Here is a 19,022-nt window from a genome sequence, read left to right as displayed (position 1 = left end):
AGGAGGAAGCTCTCAGAGGCTGGGGCAGTTTACATTAGTGGAGGATCTGGCCTGCAAACACTTGCACCTGCGGTGTGAGGACAAATAAAGGACTATGCTCCAAAGCATGGAGAGCTCCCAGCCTCCTAAGCTGTGCAAAATCCCATTTCCTTTCTACTTATGCTAAATGTAAAAACAGAAACAAAGACACACACCTAAATAAACAGAAAAGCACAGACAGCAGAAGGGGAGGGAGGCCCTAGTACAGGTCATACGCCAACTAGTACAGAGAGATGTTTTCTATTTGCGGTCCTTCGTGTGAGACCTCGCCATATCACGTGGACGAGAATGTGAGTGGGAGACTTGTTGGACAATGTCGGTTTTACAAATATCTCACGATTGCAGAAACACCTGCTTTATATTATTTTTCTTGCTGGTCGACAACAAAATTCCTCCCTGGTCAACAGTTCTCAGCAGGTCTCGTTTCTTCCTTCTCTGTGGACGGCTCAAGTCACTGGTTTCTAAATCCTGGGCCACCACGAGCTCACAGCCCGACCTCCTTGAGTAGGAGGGGGAACAGAGTAGGCAGAAGGGCACTTCTGCGCAGAATCATGCCAAAGTGTTGGTTAGAGGACCAAAACCTGCTTACCGTCAGGTGGGGGAAGGGAGGCAGGAGTGTTACCCAGGCCAAATGGATGGATTTGTAAGACCCATCTGTTTTCACCATGAAAACCTCACAGCCCACACCTATGCAACACACACCACTCCAGTCACCACAAGTTATTACTCTTGGTCTCCACCGCTTCCTGCGAAGCTGTAATGGGTCTGAAACAGTGTCCAATGAAACCAAAGGGAGCCTTTCCATTAACTCAATGGGCTCTGGATCAGGCCCAACATCTGTTTGGCCCTCTCTGTATACAGCGCAGCCAATTTATTCTTTATCCATTCCTGGGCCTCTCTCTCCAATAGAGTCCATATTTTTCCTACTTATGGTTGTCATTAGCCACACTAAGCACCACCCCCAGAAGGAGACCATCCCTACCCCTTTGGCAGGCAAGCCCCTGCTGTGGCATGGCTACAAGCGCTGCCCCAACCCCTTATCATTCCAGTGAGATAACAGTCTTTCCTTCCTCCTTGTTCACATTTCTGGGCCACCCCTTCAAGCTGCCAAGCTCTTCTCTTCCCACCAAGGACAGGGCTGGTTGTGCTGTCTGTTGTAATGTAAACTTGACAAGAATCGATGCAAAAACTAAACAGAAAGGTCCAAGAGACCGTAAGACACCTGAAGAGCACTGTCAGAGCAGGAACAAGCTCTCTGAACAGACGTTTCCCACCTTGGTTGATGTCAACCCAATGAGTTCCCTGGCGATTCAGAGTATGAGGAAGAACAGCTAACAGGCAGCTCCATAGCCTTATATTAGGGTCCAGAGCTAGAGTAAGAGACCTAGCAATAATTCTCCAATGTGAATACGTACATTGCCAGTTCACAGCCCTTCAGTTTCCAACCACTCTCGCTAAATTTGCGATTCATGTCGCAGAGACCATGTTGGGACCAGGCACAGTTCTTCTCTAGGTCCCATGCTGTCAGGAATCGCACTAGCCCATGAGACATCATCCATTCACTAAGCAATATACGATATTAGTTTCTTTATGACTTTGCTGAGCCCTTGGATTCCAGGGCCTTTTTCCACCCGGATACCCGTGCCATGAAGTGTATGTCATTGCTAAGCAGAGCAATAGGCTTCATTGAGAAGCAGCTTCTTACAGCAGAAAAACAGCTCTCTACTGTTAAAACTATAGATTCTTCCAGACATAGAACTACAGCTTTATTTTGGGCCCTACCAATGTGTAAGCGAGAATCCCGTGTAAAAACAGCCCCTCAACATACCCCAAAATCATGTAGGTTTGAAAATGTGAGTGTGACGCCCGAGGCCAGATGTGCGGACTGGCAGGCTGCTGGCACTGTGCATAGGCACATCTGCATGTCAGGTAGTTACTCATCCCTGCATACTTCCCTGATAAAATCTGGATTGCCTAAAGCTGGTATTTTCACTCCAGTTTCCTTATCAAGGTATTTACCACCTCCTGTCTGTGCCTTGCAGACTGAGGGTGTTAAGTGCTCCCTTACTCGCTCTGTGGTGCAGTGAGCTCAAGCATGTAGAAGCTGCCGTACAGGATGGGATTTCTAAACCCAGTGGAGCGCGCAGTGGGTGGTTGCTGGCCTGGGCTTGATAGGATCTCACCCTGTTTGTACCTGGGATGTTGCTCTTTTGATCCTCACGCTGGCTTTCTGCAGCTGGCAGGCTCCTTCCTGTGTTTCGGGGTGTTTGTTGTGGTGTTTTCTCATAGTCTCGTAGCTGTTGTCTCCTGCAGAGGGTTGTACCCTGGTGTAGCTGTTGTACAGCTGTATGAAGAGAAGGATAGTTTGGGATGAAGTTATCTCAGGAGCAGCAGAAGTGTATAATGCACCTCAATGTATACATGTAACATCTTTTTCTATCCCAAAACAGAAAGCATCTCTCTCTAAGTAACAATAATGAGAAAGGCCTGCTACCACAAATGCAAGCTACCCTTGGAAATGGAGTAGTCGCTTTCCAAGAGCACCCCGCACCCCTTTCCCACCCATTGCTGATACCAATCATCAATTTTAGCCAATGGCTCTCACACCCTCCTCTTCCCACAAGAGACAACACCACTCTGAACCCTGCACGGGGTATCCGTGATGGCTCTGCTGTTCCCCTCCAAGCTTGATAAAAGGGGGAAAAAGGGGATAAAGAGGGACAGGTTTGGAAGTGCAGTATCTTAAAAATTATTCATTTCCTTCAGGAAAAATATTATTTGATTACCCACTGGGGAAACCTAAGCAACAGATATGTTTCAGTTTCATTTCACAAACATGGTAAATATTTCACCAGTTTAAGAATAACATTTGTGGAGATTGATCAGCTGGGTCCACACTGTGTTGGGGAAGGACATAGTTTATTTTGGGATGCTGATTCTACCAACGCTGTCCTGAACGACTCCTGTGAGCATTACACTACAGGAATGTAGCCTGCTATCAGACAGAGTTAAAAGGAAGCCTTTTACCTAAATTCAAACAGAATGAAATAAGATGCAATTTGATTTCAGAAATACCACCAAGTTATTTTAGCTAAAAAACCCAAGAACATAAGAGTTTTTCAGACTTCATATAAAAAGATTTTCTTCTGTCATTTCTGTTCCATTTTTTTACTGCTGTTTGGGATGCAGAAAAAAAAAAAGAATTCGGAACTATCACATGGAGTAGGTTTCTAAATTCCTTTAAATTTCTGTCTTGACGCAGGGTGGCTGAAGACAGAATGATCTCGCCAGCTGCCTTTCCTAGAGCAAGTGCCCAGCTGTTACCAGCTTGAGCAAAGTTATTTAAATCCCACCACTAGGTCCCCCATATGTGCAGTGCTCTTGGGATGCTGGACAATGCTCAATGGGACCCAGGAAAAAGACTTTTAATTTAGAGTATTTTAACCCCTTACGGTCTTTCTGCTGAAAGAGGCTAGACTTGGATGTCAGGTTGTTGTCATGCTTGACAGTGTCCATCCTGGCAAGAGCATTCTGAACCCCACCAGCTGGGCAAAACGAGCCCTGTCCGCTGGCAGCGGTGAAGGAGAAGCCGGCAGCGTTCGTGGGGCTGGTTTTTCCTATCACTTTGGTTTTTGGATGAGCCAGCACTGAAATCAGAGAGATGACTGCATATCTGAGGTGGCGTTAATTAGGTGCCAATTGCAATGAAGACATGATGACATGGGCTTCAACAGGAGCTGGTTGCCTAGAATTGTATCCAGGCCGTAACCTGCTTTGCATCCTCCCTCCGCTTGGTATTAAGACTAGCTAGGCTAAAACCAGTTCGAGATATGCCTGCTCTTGCTGTGGTTTCTCTTCACACTCTCTTAGGAGCTGCCATTTTTTGGAGGGGGCGTGCACCTGCTGCAAGCCCTGCCCGTGTGCCTCGGTGCTGGGTGCCCCAAGGACGGGGAGGAACAGCCCTGAGAGGCCTCGAGCAAGAAGCACGGGAAAGCAGATGCTTTGCAAAGTGCTGATCCGCAGTTTTGTCCTGTCCTGCAACCTCCAAAGACAGCACGCGAGAACAAAACCTAGGGAACCACGTAAGTGCAAGAGAGCAACTCAAAAATTACTCCTGTAGTGAAGAAACCACATAATATATTCAAGATGTCAGAGGTTAGCCGTGGTGCATGTGAATCATGCTGCAAATACCTCACCTTTAACTTTACCGTCGTAATTAGATTACAAAGTTTTTATTACGGTTTTAAATTCTGCCTTTATAGGTTGCTGCCCAGCTGTGCACTTAAATCTGGTTTTATCACACTTTCTGAGCTCATCACATTTAATTCTGCCCCTACAATGCTGGATTAACTTTAAGGGTCGCTGAAGTCAGAAGTCACTCACCCTTGCCCTGCTAATGGATTCACACCAGCCCTGCACGGCCCTCAAGAGCGATGTGTACAGTAAACGATATTTATTGGCGTGGTGGAGGGGAAGGGGCATTGGGCTTGTTTGTTTATTTACTCCACCGCTGTGCTCAGCTATCAGGATATTTGCACAGATTACTGCATTGATGAGATGTTGTTTACCTCCACGTAATAGCCCGTTGCAATGAAATCTTCTCGGCAGCACTGGCCTGAGAGCTAAAAAGGAGAAGCGGAGGGCTGACTAATGAGGTGTATACTCCTGTATCATCTGAGGAACTGGTCATTGTCTCCATTCGGAAATCCAGAAATCACACCCTGCCGTCACACTCACTCCTGCCAGAAAGCCCAGACCTGGGTCTTTACGGGTCCTGTCTCTGATATTTGAGGAAGTCCCAGAAGAATGAAAAAACATTATTAGTTTTTTTTCTAAGGGCAACTTCTTCGTTGTTTCCTATCATCAAGAAAGCAAGGCAAGGCACAAATGAAACTCTTCTTCTGAACAACATTCATCCCCAATTTTACCTCTGTCTGTTTTTCTTCTCTGACCAGCAAAGATTAGACGGGTTGGTGTTAGATACCACTCTAATAAGATGATTCATTGTCCTGAAAAAATCATTGTTTAAATGGGCAAATAAAGGGGAAATCATATTCTTTCTATTAAAAAAAAAAAAGGAGAAAGGAGGTACTGAACATCCAAAGTGATTTACATGAAGTCACAGGGGGGAGTTTGAAAGGGATCTGGGAAATAAAACTAGCTCCAGTGGAAAGGTCATTTCTCTCTTTCTTGCTGGGGAATACTTTGAACAGAATTAGAACAGACCTGAGCCAGAGATGGACAGCAGGGACTTTAATGAAAAATGGGGAGCAAAATTTGTCACTGAGTAATGCCATGACAATTTTTGACCTCTGCCATTCAGTGACTAGACACAACATTTTTGGAACTGAGGTTAATAATCTTCGGCAGTATGCAGCCTTCTCCCAAGGAATGCGTGGTGATTAGGGCAAAGAATTTCACATGGTCACAAAATATCTATCTCAGAGTCTTGGGCTTATAAAATACTCTATTTCCTCCATTAATTGTGTCCACGTGGAGCTGTAACTAAGTAGCTGAAACAAATAAAACCAAAGTAATATTGTTTCCTTTTAAAATATTTCACTTAATTTGTGGAAGAGGTTTGGGCTCATTAAAAATAGACCATCTCCCATGAGGGCTTTTTTCCTTTTCTTCTCCAAGTTTTCTCAACCAATCCTTAGTAATGTGTATAGCAGCACGCTCCTCGGCACGGCCCTGGCTGGAGCCGCTCTCTTGTTTGACTCAGCAGCTCCTGCCGTGCTCCTTTGGCTGAGCAAAGCGAGGTCTCGGTGTCTTCTGATGCGTCATTGCTCCGAGATGACCAGTCGGTGTCGCTTACTAAAATTTCCTCCTTCCCTCTCCAGCTCATTAGGAAACGCCACTGCTTCCTCCCATGTAAAGATCTGGCTACCATGAGCTATGGGTTTTTTTGTGGAAATGACAATACGTTCACTGCCACCAAAGTTGCAAGCAGTGCTTAGACCTCAGGTAGAGCCTACATGGCTGAAGCTATTGTGCAGGCACTTATCTTCTTCTGGTGGATCTTAGCCTGTCCCCTAATCTTCCAAAGCCTGCTATGAATCAGTTACAGGTGACATCAGAAACCGCTGTCATCACCAGACCGTGACAGTTCCTTTCCCCGAGCTAATGTCATTCACAAAGCAGGGGACAAAGCACACAAGACAGAGGTAAAGAGCAACATGGAGCAAGGGCGTTAGACTGCAAGAACAACTTCCAGAAGAGATCAAATGATTCCACAGCTTCCTTTCCTGTTTAACATCCTTTTTTCACCTTCATCAGGATACCTTTTGCTCTTAAGTCCACTCCTCCAAAATGAAGCCATCCGTAGCCATGACTCTCTGAACAAAAATGGGAGAAGATCTGGTGATTCCACACAGTCCCTCGCGAATTCTCCCATTGCTGGTGTGCTCTGATCTGGAAGGTGCTCATGCTGCAGTGCAACTGGGGCAATGCTGAGACCCAAGGGTGGCTGATAGAAGGATCTGACCAAAGGGGGCCAGACACGCAAGTGTTTGCAGAAGTTACAGGAAGCTTAGGGCAGAAGTTCAGACTGTGACCTTCTCTGTGCTGGCCTTTCACAAGGTAGTAATGCCCGGGTGGCACCCAACATCCTTCCCCTCTCCCCCACTGCTGATGCAGCCCCAAATACTCATCAGGCATCTAGAACAGACATGGTGGTATGTATGCTTCAGCGCTGTTTCATGAAGAAATTTCCACAAAATTGGATCTTTTGATCCCTCTCTGAGTTTCTCCTTTTCTCTTACAGGTTCAGCCACACTGTAGAAGAATTTATGCCAATGTTACCAGGCAACAACCAAACTATTCATGAGGGCATCCCAGCCAAAAGATGTAGCACAGTTCAGAGGTTCCCTCAGTGCTGGGTCACTCCAGCTCTTCTCAATGGTTTTGTTCTCCTTCTACGGGGGAAGCCACATCTGGAAAATTACTGGTGTCCTGCTGTTCACTATGGACACCACTGGGAACTGGCATATGGTCTTGTAAACTGTGATTAGATCTACAAAGTAAACTCTCGTTATGACCTCTCTCAAGGTCTTTAAAAACACATTTCCCTAACTGCTATGATTATATTCAAATTCTTTCATTTTGGTAATCACATCATCATCCACATTTTCCTCTCTCCCTCCTCCTTTTTCTGATCATAATCTTGTTAGGCACAATAGAAAAATCATTCCATAATTCTCTTTTCTCCCCACGCTTTCCAACTCTGGGCATGAACACACCCTGCCCACCAGAAAAACAATATGAATATAAACAGCTTCTCTGCTCTGGATGAGCTGAACCTGAAGTGTGAGGCTTTTCTGGACCATATTAAAAGGTAACTTTCATTGGCATCATCATTATTATTAATATTAGTATTATGTTAGAGCCCCCCCTTAGAGATGATAGCCAAGATCAAGGCTTGATGACTGTTCAGGTGCTGTACAGACATAGCATGAAGGCAGTCCTTGCCCTCAGCAGCCTGAAATATATCTGACCAACGCAGGCACAAAACAGAGCGCAGAACATCGGGCGAGACGCTTTGTCCGTGTGAGAACCAGACCCCAGCTCAATTAATCCGCTGTCGCTGCCATTCCTCTGCTGCCTCTCTGCATAATTTGAATTCTTCCTTCTGCAGTCTCTGCTGATCATCAACATGGCTGTACCAAACGCCTCTTCTTAATGCAAGGCGCGAAGCCCAGAATTGCCATCGCTCAGCCCCAGGAAACACTCCCAGCAACTGACTGGGATGGCAGTGAGGTTTTGCCCAAAATCCCATCTCCGCTGCAAGAGCCGTGGGAGAACTTGAGTGGGATGAAGACTTCTGCCACGAGCGTATTTACTCCAGAGTATAATGTTCCGCTCCAGGCAAGGAATGCACTAGCACTTCAAAAGAGCTAATTCAGGATCACTTCTCAGCCTGTAAGAGCCGAGCGGGAGAGCTGGACCTGCCGACTCTGCAGGGATCAGTTCAGGTCCTGCAGCACCTGGGAAAAAGGCACCCGACCACGGCAGGATGACTCGGCGTGTCCAAGGCATTCTGGCGTCCACCGAGGGTCAACGTGCAAAACCTACAGACCCAACAGAGGGCTGCATAGTGCTTATATCAGATCTGTAAAGAATCATGTGATATTAAATATTTAAAAGATTCTGGTTGTAACAGAATATCCCACTCAGATATATCATGGGAACCAGAGGTAAAAATAGCCAGCAGCAGTTCGCTGTGCAACAGGGACTGTGCAAGCAGGTCACATGCGCCTATACAGGCGTTTTCGGGATCGTGTTTATCTATGCATCGTAAATGGAGACACAGGCATCCGAACACTTGGTTTTATGGACTGAATCTCTTGGCTTTGATAAGATTTTTATCTAGATAAAAACCGAATTGATTGACATCCCATATTTCTTGAGTTTAATGAGCTCATAACTGCACTTTAATTGGTTTAATTACCAGAACATAGTATTACAGGTATGTAATGCAGACCTGTAATATAGAGTTATACAATATATTATATATGCTATACATAATGAAATGCAACAGGTAATATAACACAGTTTTTCAAGAGAATTATTACTAGGATTATCAGCAGTGAATATTCAGCGACACGAATAGAAATTTCCTTTAAGTAATGTCTTCAGGATTCAGCCCTCCTTGTATAAGCTTCTAAGAACAACATACATATGAGGAAAATGTGAAGGCTGTGAAATATGAAATTATTTGTAGGGTAGGGCAGGATTTGGTTTCAGCAAGCTCAGGGGCTAAGTTCCTCCAAGATGTTTGGGCACCTCACTCCCATTTCAAATTTCCACGTTTGCTTCAGAAACACAGTTTTTCCTCTAGCTTTTTCCAGGGCTGGCTCAACACTCACAGCATTTTCTCAATCTATTTATTGTCTGCATTTTGGAAATTACTATTAACACTCAGTGTTTTCCTAATATAATTGTTCAGATCTCTCCGGTGACACAATTAGCATCTGGGAGAAACACCGTAGCGTGCAATTGTGTCTTTAATTATCTTTCCATTGTCAGTGGAGATGCGATGTGCCAAGGCAGTTATTACACCTGACAAGGACAACGTATTTACAATGGGTGTTTATACAGGCTAATTCCTTATAAAAATACCTTGACAGAAAGTGCTCCACCTGCCTTCGTGCTCCCTATCGCAATTGCTAATTAATATTATTGTGCTGAAAATGATCCTATCAATTAAAGCCTCTTCTGTCATAACCACTGCTCCCTGCCTAGCTATGCCTAATTAACCTGCCGCTGACTCACACGCTGGGAAGGACGTTCATCAGCCAGCCTTCATCTTACTGGTTTGATTTCCATTGCCATGCTTGGTTTTACACAGAGCCCTCCATTCAGTCCACGCGTGTGCCTCCCCCTGAAGCACACTGCCCCATCGGTTTGCCTCTCCACTCAGCAACTCTTACACGCAACTACTGATTCAGGGTTTAAAGCTGTATTCAGGTTCAATGGTAAAGTTCTTATTGATTTAATTAGTTAAGAGGGCTCACCATAAGCATATATTTGTAGCCAAGTCTCATCTGACTCACTTTGCCAGTCACATTGCTTAAAATACAGTTGTGAGTGCGCTCCGTGCTTTTGGACAAAATTATTCTGCAGGACACTGCACATAACAGTTGCAGCTCTCCTGACTTTTCTGTATATTTGTCAAGCTAAAACGATGTTTATATCACTTGCATAAATAAGGCTTGATCCTTCAAACTGAAACAGAGCGTAACTGCTTTGCAGATCTGGTCTCAGGGAATTGTGATGGGGACTGGGAAGGACAGCAGCGAAAGCCCAGCCTTTGGTCCCAGAAGAGTCAGGTTCAAAGAGTGACTTTGCTCTGTGTAAGACACTTTGGGCTTAATTTTGGGCTTGTATCTAGGTACGTAATGATACAAACAGAAGTCTAATGGGATTGTCAAAAGGACATTACTCACCCCTCAGGAGGCTGCCTCTTCTGCCAAAGAGCTCCTACGTGGCTCAGCTCAAATTGCAAAACTTCCATGTTCTTCTGTTTCTCATCTGTTACAAGAGAGATAATTACAGAGGTGCTAAGAGGATAAACATAGTAAAGTCTGGGAGGTGCTCAAAAAAAGAGCATGTAAGATAGATGGGGCACGACTAGTTACTCTTGTCTCAAGGCATGCCTGAGCTCTATAGTGAGACAGTGCGGGCTTCTGGCCAACTGAAAAATCAGCCGTGACGTCTCAGTGGCCAAGGGCGCTGGGTGAGGGCTCTGAGGATATGGGGCTATCCGCTCCAGGTTTGCTTCAGATCAGCTGCTGGGAGATGCTGGACTCTCAAACTTTCTTGGGCCTTTTCAGTGATCAAGAAATCATCAGGACAACCCTGGATGACCACTTTTTAAATTGGATTCCTGGTGTCCCTTTGTGCAACTACGAACATCAGTGAATCACGTGGAGGGGAAAAAAACCGACCCTAATCTCCTCTTTTCCAACTCTCCAAGAAAGACTAGGTTAAAATATGGAGGAGCATTCCTACTGGAAGCTGCGGTTCACTCACCCCAGCTTGTTGCTTGTCCTTGGCAATAAAGCTGTTTGCCACATGTTGCCCGGTGACACTACAATGATTATGTCAGACTAGCGTGGTGCAGTGGGAGAACCCATCCTGCCAACCCCACAGGCTGGAGCTACACGGAAGGAAACGGGATTTTAAGAGAAAGGATGTCAAGGGATGAGCCACTGCCTTGGGACCAGCTCTGCATTGCATGCCACAGATTAAATTCTAGGCAAACGTAATGAAATCTTGTGGAGGGATGGCAAAGTAAAAAGACCACACGCACGTGCCTTCTGGCAGATAAGGCATTCAGACTGCTCTTTCTAGAACTAACTAATAATAACAAAAATAAACAGAAAAATGGAAACAAATAAAGCTTAAAAAGTGAATGCATCTTCCAGTGTACAAAATGAAACAGTGAATCACATGGTCTTCAAGGAACAGGAAGAGACATGGAAAAGTCAAGACTTTTTCACCCCCACGAAATCATGGCATCCTTGCAAAGAGAAGGAGAAGAAATATTTATTCTCAGAGAAACGCAACGGTGCCAGTATGACATGAAGCAAGTGGTGGGCACACTCTGTGCACGTTCAGCACTAACCAGGATTAAGGCATTGCAGAAGATGTTCTTCTTAAAGCTGTTCCCAGAACACCCTGGGATCCCGTGCCCGTGAGAAGCACCTTCCTCCCCGGAGGTCTCCCTCTGTGGCAATCCCATTCTTCTTCCTGTGTTTGGAGAAGGCCTGGAAGATGGCTAGGATTCACCATAGTGCCATTACAGGCAAATACGCTTTATGGGAATATTTGTTCTTGTCATGGACTCCCATGGGAGCTGAAGGTATGCAGCACTTCACTAGATCAGCACTTGCTAGTGTCACTAATAATAAAAATAATAACAAAAGGCAAGGCAATAAATAATACTGCAACTTCCTTCCAACTTTGAGGTCTATGTGTGTTGGGAGAGGAGGGGTCCCACAGGGCACCCAATTCTGCTTTCTTTGAAGGAGTAGTAAATATAAATCGTTGGTAAAACTTCAGAAGAACCATATATGCTTGTGGTTACGTAGGCTAAATATAAGGAATTCACACACATTTCTATGAAATATGCTGTTCTACCAAAAGGGAATCACTTCGCAAAAGCAGACGCTTTTGAGGGCACTTGGCTTTGAAAGGAAAACATCCAGAGGAAAAACAAAAAATGTCAAGGGCACTGCAACTGTGCCATTTCAAAAATTAGAGCAAGAAGCATTTGGCTTTTTCCCCTTCAAGTTTTCATGTAGATCGTGAGGCAAGACTGCGAAAAGCAGAAATGGAGACAACAGACTTGGGCTTCGTTTTTGGGAGGGAAGGTGGAAGAGAAATTTTTCTTCTGGGGTGATTATTAAACTCTTAGGTTTCAAAATTCCTTCTTGTCAGGGCATTCAATTTGGATTGTTGCTTGTATTTCTCTCTGTATTATCACCATCACCTTAGGAGCCAAGCACCACGTCTGCTGTACTAATCCTCACAGAGCCCACGGCCCGCAGTTGTGGAAACTGAGGCAAGGAGTAAGTAGGTGATTTTTATAACTTAAGAGAGAGCAGCACCGACAGCACTAGGTGACAAGCTGTATATTGCGAGCCTGTGATCCGCAGCTCTGTCAAAGAAAAACACCTTTTCTACTCTGTTTTGAGTCAGCCTGGGTAACGACAAGGAGTCTTTTGTTGCTGCCATTCGAGGAGTTGGCTGTTGGTTCGAGCTCTTGCACTCTCATTAAGGAGGCAGCGAGGGAGGAGCAGAGCGCCGATCCCAGCGGGAACACATGTCCTAGGTTGGCCCATCTGCAAAATAATTCTTCTGCGTGTCATCTAGGCCAAAAGCTGAGCCTGGGATCTGCTACGTGGCTAAATTCCCTCTCCGCGGCGGCCAGAGCAAGCGTGGTGACAGTTACGGGGAAGGAAATTGAAATGTCTTGGGGAGTTATGGCACGGAGAGTGACATCTGTGGCAATGGGCTCAATAAGTGAAGGATTTGGTGTAATACATATTACAACATGGTCATATTCTCAGAAAACTAGGACTTGCCAGAAAAACGAACAAAATCAGCCAGGCTTATGATTTGGTTTGATTGCTTCTAAACTCATCTCTAATCTTTTTCAAGGTCATCGCAACTGGGCTTCCATGAATCTTGGGGCCTAATCCACATCTGGTGCAAGCTGGAGTGAATCCATTTAATTCAAGGGAGCCATTTTAGATCAGATTGTGGTTATTTTTAAGGGTAGGTCATTTAGAAATACGTAAGTACTTATTTCCAGCTATACTTTTTGAATAAAGCAAATAAATCCAAAGCCTACCAGGATACAGAGCATCCAATTTTTATGTTTTTTTTCCAAGCCATGGGACAAGTTCCCCTGTGTTGAATCACTTATGCTGTATAATGCAGGAAACCCAAGGATGTAAATGGCATTGAGGTCTCCACGGAAGATTCCCCACCTCCATCTTTTGCCAAGAAGGGATATCCAGAAGGGTGCGAGGCTGGTCACTGTGCTTGACGGTGGTGGCAGCCAAACGTGCCACCAGGAGAAAAACTGGAGGAGAGTGAAGGAGACACCACCTCCCCTGCAGCCTCCAGAACCTCCTACATGCCAGCCCTGTTGCTCCTCCTTCAGCATCCCCGCACTCACACTGGCTTCTCCCACGCTCACCCCACTGAGCAAGGAGGTGCAGCTGCTTTGAAATAATTGGGGCCCTTTCAGATTATATTGGATGAGGATTTGGCCGTGGGATTCAGACAAGCCCGGGTCTGACAACTTGGATGAAAGATGTATCTAGAAGCAACAAAGACTTGAACAAATCCCGGCCCCCATCTCGATTTTCAAGAGGGGCTAGCCTCAGCTTCCAGAACCACAAATATCCCCTCTCCAGATTGAATTTTGCAGCTTCAAGGAGGAAGGCCAACCATGATTTGCCTCACTGCTGGGATGGTCTGCCTCTGAAGAGTCCTGTCATGCAAGAGAGAGTACCGACTTTGTGAATTACTTTTGCTTCTTCACCTCTAGTGATAATTCCTCTTCCCACGTCCTAATTTCTAGCCATGGTAAATTGCTTTGCTCTCAGTCCCATAGACCTGTATCCATGGGAACAGTCACAAGGTAATGAATGAATGCATTTCCCCAGGAAGGAGACACCATTCATAAGCTTAAGAATTAAAAAAAGGTGATTACCTGGATTGAACGCAGTTCGGTAGGTCAGAAGAAGCATCGGCTCACTGAAAGAGAAAGAAAAACACCCACTAGCAGCACTTTGTAGAGAAATAAGGTTAAGACTCAGGGACCAGCAGCTCTTTTGCTGCCTTTGGGACTGTAGCCTCTAAAGACCTCAGTGCAATGGTCTCCAAAGAAGATTGAGACCTCTGGGTATTATCCAAGTATAAAGAAAATTAACAGTATCACCTAACAAAGTACTGAGTAGGAGAAATACCTATTTTGCTCTATGTTTTGGGTTGGTTTTTTTTTTTTTTAACATCCTTTGCACTTGAATAATTGTCTCCCTTAGCAAAAATGGTGCACATAATATAGGCAGAGGCAAAAGAGTATTTAAAAGCTATAATTACTGCTGTTTAACAATTAGTAGTTCTATTTGAAGATGTTTTAAATAAGATTTATGGTACGTTTTCTAATTTTTAATTTATAATTATGGCTTAGCCTTGAGTATTTCTCCTCTAAAAAATTTAAAATAATATATAGTATACTTTTGGTCTGTAGAGAGGAATACAAAAACAGGAAAAAACATGTAGGAAGAAAAGGATAAATTTTTTTGTGTGTGTAAGCAAGGTTTAAATGGAATAATTAAATTTACCATAATCAATAAAATGTGTGAGTCAAGTTTATTGAAGTGGCTATTTCCCATTGCATAATTTCCCTGGGGAACTTTCATTTTTAATTCAAAAATAAAATAAAAAAAAAATAATAAAAAAAGCAAACCCCTGAGCACTTACTGTAAATATGCCAGCATATGTGTGAGGTTAAGAAAAGCACGAGCCTACACCCAGGAATCAAAGAGGGGCTTACCACTGCTTTGACACTAATTGTAAAAGCTGAACATTTTCTAGAACCATAATCAAATCTTAACTGCCATGGGGGACTCATTCAGCAGCTCACGGTAATTCTAATAAGATGCAGAGCCTTTCACCTTTAGGTCACCAGTTCAACCACGCTTTGGGTTGGTTAGTAAACAGAAGGTAAACCCCAAGTCCGGTGGAGTGCCAGAGCATCTAGACTATATGCCAGAGCAGCTGTTGGGCAGAAGCAGGAAAGGGCTTTCCCTTCCATCCCGGGCCATCCATGCTTCCCCTGGGATTGATGTGGACGCCTCCTCTCGGGACTCATCTCCCTTTGCCGCAGATCCTCCCCCTTCTGGAAAGGGGATGGGAAACCTTTCTTCTTGCTGTCCTTCCTCCATTTCAGCTGGAAGCTTCCCAGATGCCCCACAGCACCTACCACCAGGGACCCTGATTTTGCCTTGGGGTTTTTCAACACTTCCGTAACACCCCTCGCAAGAAAACATAAATAGCGATATCATCTCTGTCCCACTTCCATGTATACAATTCCTCTTAATTAATTAGTTCATTTACTTGAGCACTACATGGAAAACAGACTGATCAAACATGCAATTGAAAATAACAGGCCCCCACCCCACTGCCCTGGGCCGCACAACAAACAGCTCTGCCAATAACAGCAGCGTTTGAAAGCTGAAGCTGAGTCTTTGCCTCAGCACTTCACCTGGCTTCAGGGAGAGCTTCTTGCACTGCTCTGCGCTGCCTGTACGTGAAGTCACAACTCCAGCTGAGGCCCCTGGCACTGCCAACAGCCCCAAAGCATCTCAAGTTTTGTGGTAAGCACCCCACGCAGCCCCCGCTACACCAATGCCTGGATGGGTCCCGGCTCTACCATGTCTTCCTTGAGAAAACCATGAACGCTTGTGTTTCAAACTGTCTGAATATCGAAAGATGCCTACCTGATCCAACCAGCCTAAAGACGGGTTGCCACCAACAGAGACAGTCTCCTCTCTCCCTTAAACACGTGTCCCCCTTCCCACACGTGTGGGGATGACTTGGAGACTGCTTTATGGTACATAGTTTTAGTATGCAACCCCGTCTTTCTGGCTATGATGATATGTATGCTTCTGTGTATGTGTGTGAGTGAATATAATAGTCTGAGGCCTTAATTGTGTCTCATAAATACAGCTGAGAAGTTGAGGAGCTCTAAGGAACAATTCATTCATTGTCCTCCACACATCTGGGTTAATGTTTCCTCCTTGGATTAGTCTGTACCAGTGTGTTCCCTCTCTGCTCACCACAAGCTAGCAGTGCCAATTTCCCGCCGTGGCAGCTCCAGTGACAGCTGTTTACTTGGAAGCTCATGGATTTGATATATGGGTGCTAGCCACAAATTAATGGAATACTTTCCAGATGCAGTGTCTTTAAATATTCAAACAATAAGCCAAAAGCACTAAGCTGTTTTGGCCGTTTTTTCTCTTAACTCTGAATGTCTCTCAGAGATGATGTAAACACAATTTCTTGGGGCAATGACCAGAACACCTATGGTGTTTCAAAGGAGAGCAGCAGCATGAGGTGCTGGATGCTAGATGGTTGATGGTGCCATTTGTCATCTGAAGCCAAGACCTGAAATGGCCAAGAAGAGCAGAAAAAAGAAGAAAACAGAAGAACTGAGGGTAACCATTAGCAGGTTGCCTTCCCAGCTTGCTCTGGTCAGGGGCTGTGTGTGCTGGTCTGGGCTCCTGAGCTCAGGTGAGCTATCTTGGCATGGTGTCCAAAGAATGGCTCCCCAAAACACGTGCAGGTACTCATCTGGAGCATTCAAAACAACACTAAGAGTCTGCTGAGGATGGTTACAGTAGACAAGAATCACTAAAATGCCTCCAGCCTCTCCTTGCTAGGTGTCATCTAGAAATCCTTCTCAAGCAGAGGAGTTGGTACCTAGCTTGGAAATGGAGACCAAGATCTGCCCCAGGTGTGGCTTTCTCCCAAGCCAGATCTCCAGTGGTGGCATTGTTCCTGTGATCTCAGTTTGCATTATATTCACCCTAATGCTGAGGACTGAGACAGAAGTAGCATTTGTGGGTGAAGATCAACATACAAAAGTGGGCAAAAGTGCTTTGGGGCTAGTGTAATTTCAACTGTTATCACCTTCGCTCAAAGTTGACAACAGGTCAAATTGAAAACTTCAGTGAAGTGGAAGTTGCGTGGTAATGATTTATACCACCTCAGAGCCTGGGCCAAGAAGTGTAACTTACTTCTTGGCCAACTTACATCACTTTTTATTTCCTCATTGCATTTTCTTCTTTGCATTTTCTCATTTTCTTCCGCAGAAAATTGACGTGACCTGGACAGTTGAGCTACCAGGATATGGATTTTCTATCCAGTATTTAAAGGGAGGAACCTTTTTACACACTTTAATCTACTTAAAAATACCAACAAACACGAGTTGTGTGGCCTTACATTGGAGGAGGGCAAGAGAGCGCTCCAGGTAACCCCGTCTGAATTTGAAACCAGTTCAAGCCTGAAACGCTGCCTGCTTGAAGGTTTCTCCTTTATTCTCTCCAATGCTGTTATTAATTAGAGAATTAATAGTTATTAAAGTTATCATCAACTTCAGTGAAGGGAAAATTTCAAGTTCATTATCTAATGGGAGGAAAAACATCATTTCACAAGGGCTTTAAAGCAACAACAGTAATAGCAAACCACCCCAAACTCTAGTCCACAGGCAGAACGGACATCTGCTAGAAAAATATGATGATTCCCCCACCCACCACCCTCAAATTTAGGGATTTGTGGAATATGGGCCTTGCCTAAAGTTGCTTGGCAGAAATCCTCATGTTAAGTTCTTATTTAATGAAATCATGTGGTAGTAAATCAAACACAGAAACAGGAATAAGTAAATCCACCACATCCTTCGAAAAAAGTATGGTTTGACTCTGTCAGCTCAAGTTGCCTGAGCAATGAATTATCTGTATTTTTCAACTAAAAACCAATCATCCAACAGTCACCCACCTTCTTGTATAATTTCCTAATCTTCAGTCTCAAAGCTGAGACGAGAGCCAGCACAAAATGGCCAGTTCACTCACATAAAGAGCTCCTAAAACTAGTACTAAGCTGCCATGTCTTTGCAAAGTCTGTGCAAATGGCCCAAAATGCAAAATTTGGGGCCCCTTACAGTGCTCACCTGAACATTACATGAAAGGTGCCAAATGAGTGTCAAAAAAACCAAGGGAAAACGGGTGGAAGAGTGGGAAGAACATCATCAACATCATGATACAAAACCCAAGAGGTTGCCTTGATATATTATCTACAGAAGTCAACAGAAGTCTTTACACAGATCCACCCTACATGGTTTTCTCTAGGCCCTTGGTGCACCACACGGTCCAGAGCCTTGGAGAGGTGCTGGGTAGACTTTGTCTTCTGATAAATTCATTATAACTTGGTCACAACTATCAGAACAAGAGGTCTCTCTCACAGGGAGAGCTTGTGAGCCTTTTTCTTCTGAAACTTCCTACAGAAACTGTGTCTGTTGAATCAACAATATCAGCAGACAATAATTGATCTCTTAAATTATGATTCAATTTTCTGACCTGCTTTCCCTCGAAGAGATGTATTTGATTTTTGGTCCTCAAAACTCTGTGGAAAAAGTAAGTTCTATGAAATTTTCATTTTTTTGGAAGCAGAATCATATCTCCTCTGGAAAATCAAAACAAAACATAAACTTTTCTTGTCAACATTTGCCTTAGGAGTAATAAAACATGGATTTCATTCACTGGTACATCCAAGATAACAATCAGAAGACAGAGATCATTAGTGGCTTTATAAACAAGATTTATAAAGAGAGCGATCTTATATTTAAGGAAGCAGTTGAATAATGCATTGTATCAGATCCACCCACTGGCACGGCTGTCCTACCAATAGTTGCTCCTTGAAATTAATTTGGTCACTCAATTATCTGTGGAGCTCCGGAGCTCCCCAGTTTTTAAAGAAACTTTAATGACAAAACATACAAAATTTGGTATCCTACCTCATCCCCTGACGTTATGAATTTCTAATTAATGTTTTTGTTTTTATAACTGAGTACTTGGAAGTACTAATATATTGGTTTTGTGCTTGTCGATTCGTCTTGGATCCATTATTGTTTCAGCATTGTGATTCATTGCTGTGAAATCAATGTGAAACAAACTTCTCAGAAATCTTGGGATTTCTCAGAATCCCCATCTGAATGCCATTTAAAAAGATTTGATTTTGTAATTAACCATTTTGGAGGGAGTTAAAAAATGTAAACAGCTCAAATGTGGCATTTTTACAACCTTAATAAAACCAAACGCAACATTTACTAGGTGCACATTTTAAAGAAAAGAAAAAGGTTGCTATGGCAAAACAGCAATCGCTAATTTTAAGCAAAACCAACGGTA

General features: G+C 44.1%; 1 long non-coding RNA gene across 1 annotated transcript in view; it reads right to left on the bottom strand.

Annotated features, from left to right (window-relative positions):
- Nucleotides 1-2,248: 2,248 nt before the first annotated feature.
- Nucleotides 2,249-19,022, bottom strand: part of LOC141740210 (uncharacterized) — a 66,728-nt gene continuing 49,954 nt past the window's right edge. The window contains exons 3-5 of the long non-coding RNA XR_012585912.1: nt 13,769-13,812; nt 9,987-10,071; nt 2,249-2,383 (exon numbers count right to left, since the gene is read on the bottom strand). This is a non-coding gene — a long non-coding RNA (uncharacterized LOC141740210). The remainder of the gene's footprint in view (nt 2,384-9,986; nt 10,072-13,768; nt 13,813-19,022) is intronic.

Source organism: Larus michahellis, chromosome 3 (genome assembly GCF_964199755.1).
Source record: "Larus michahellis chromosome 3, bLarMic1.1, whole genome shotgun sequence".
NCBI lineage: Eukaryota > Metazoa > Chordata > Aves > Charadriiformes > Laridae > Larus > Larus michahellis.
This window is presented reverse-complemented; position numbering and strand designations above follow the sequence as displayed.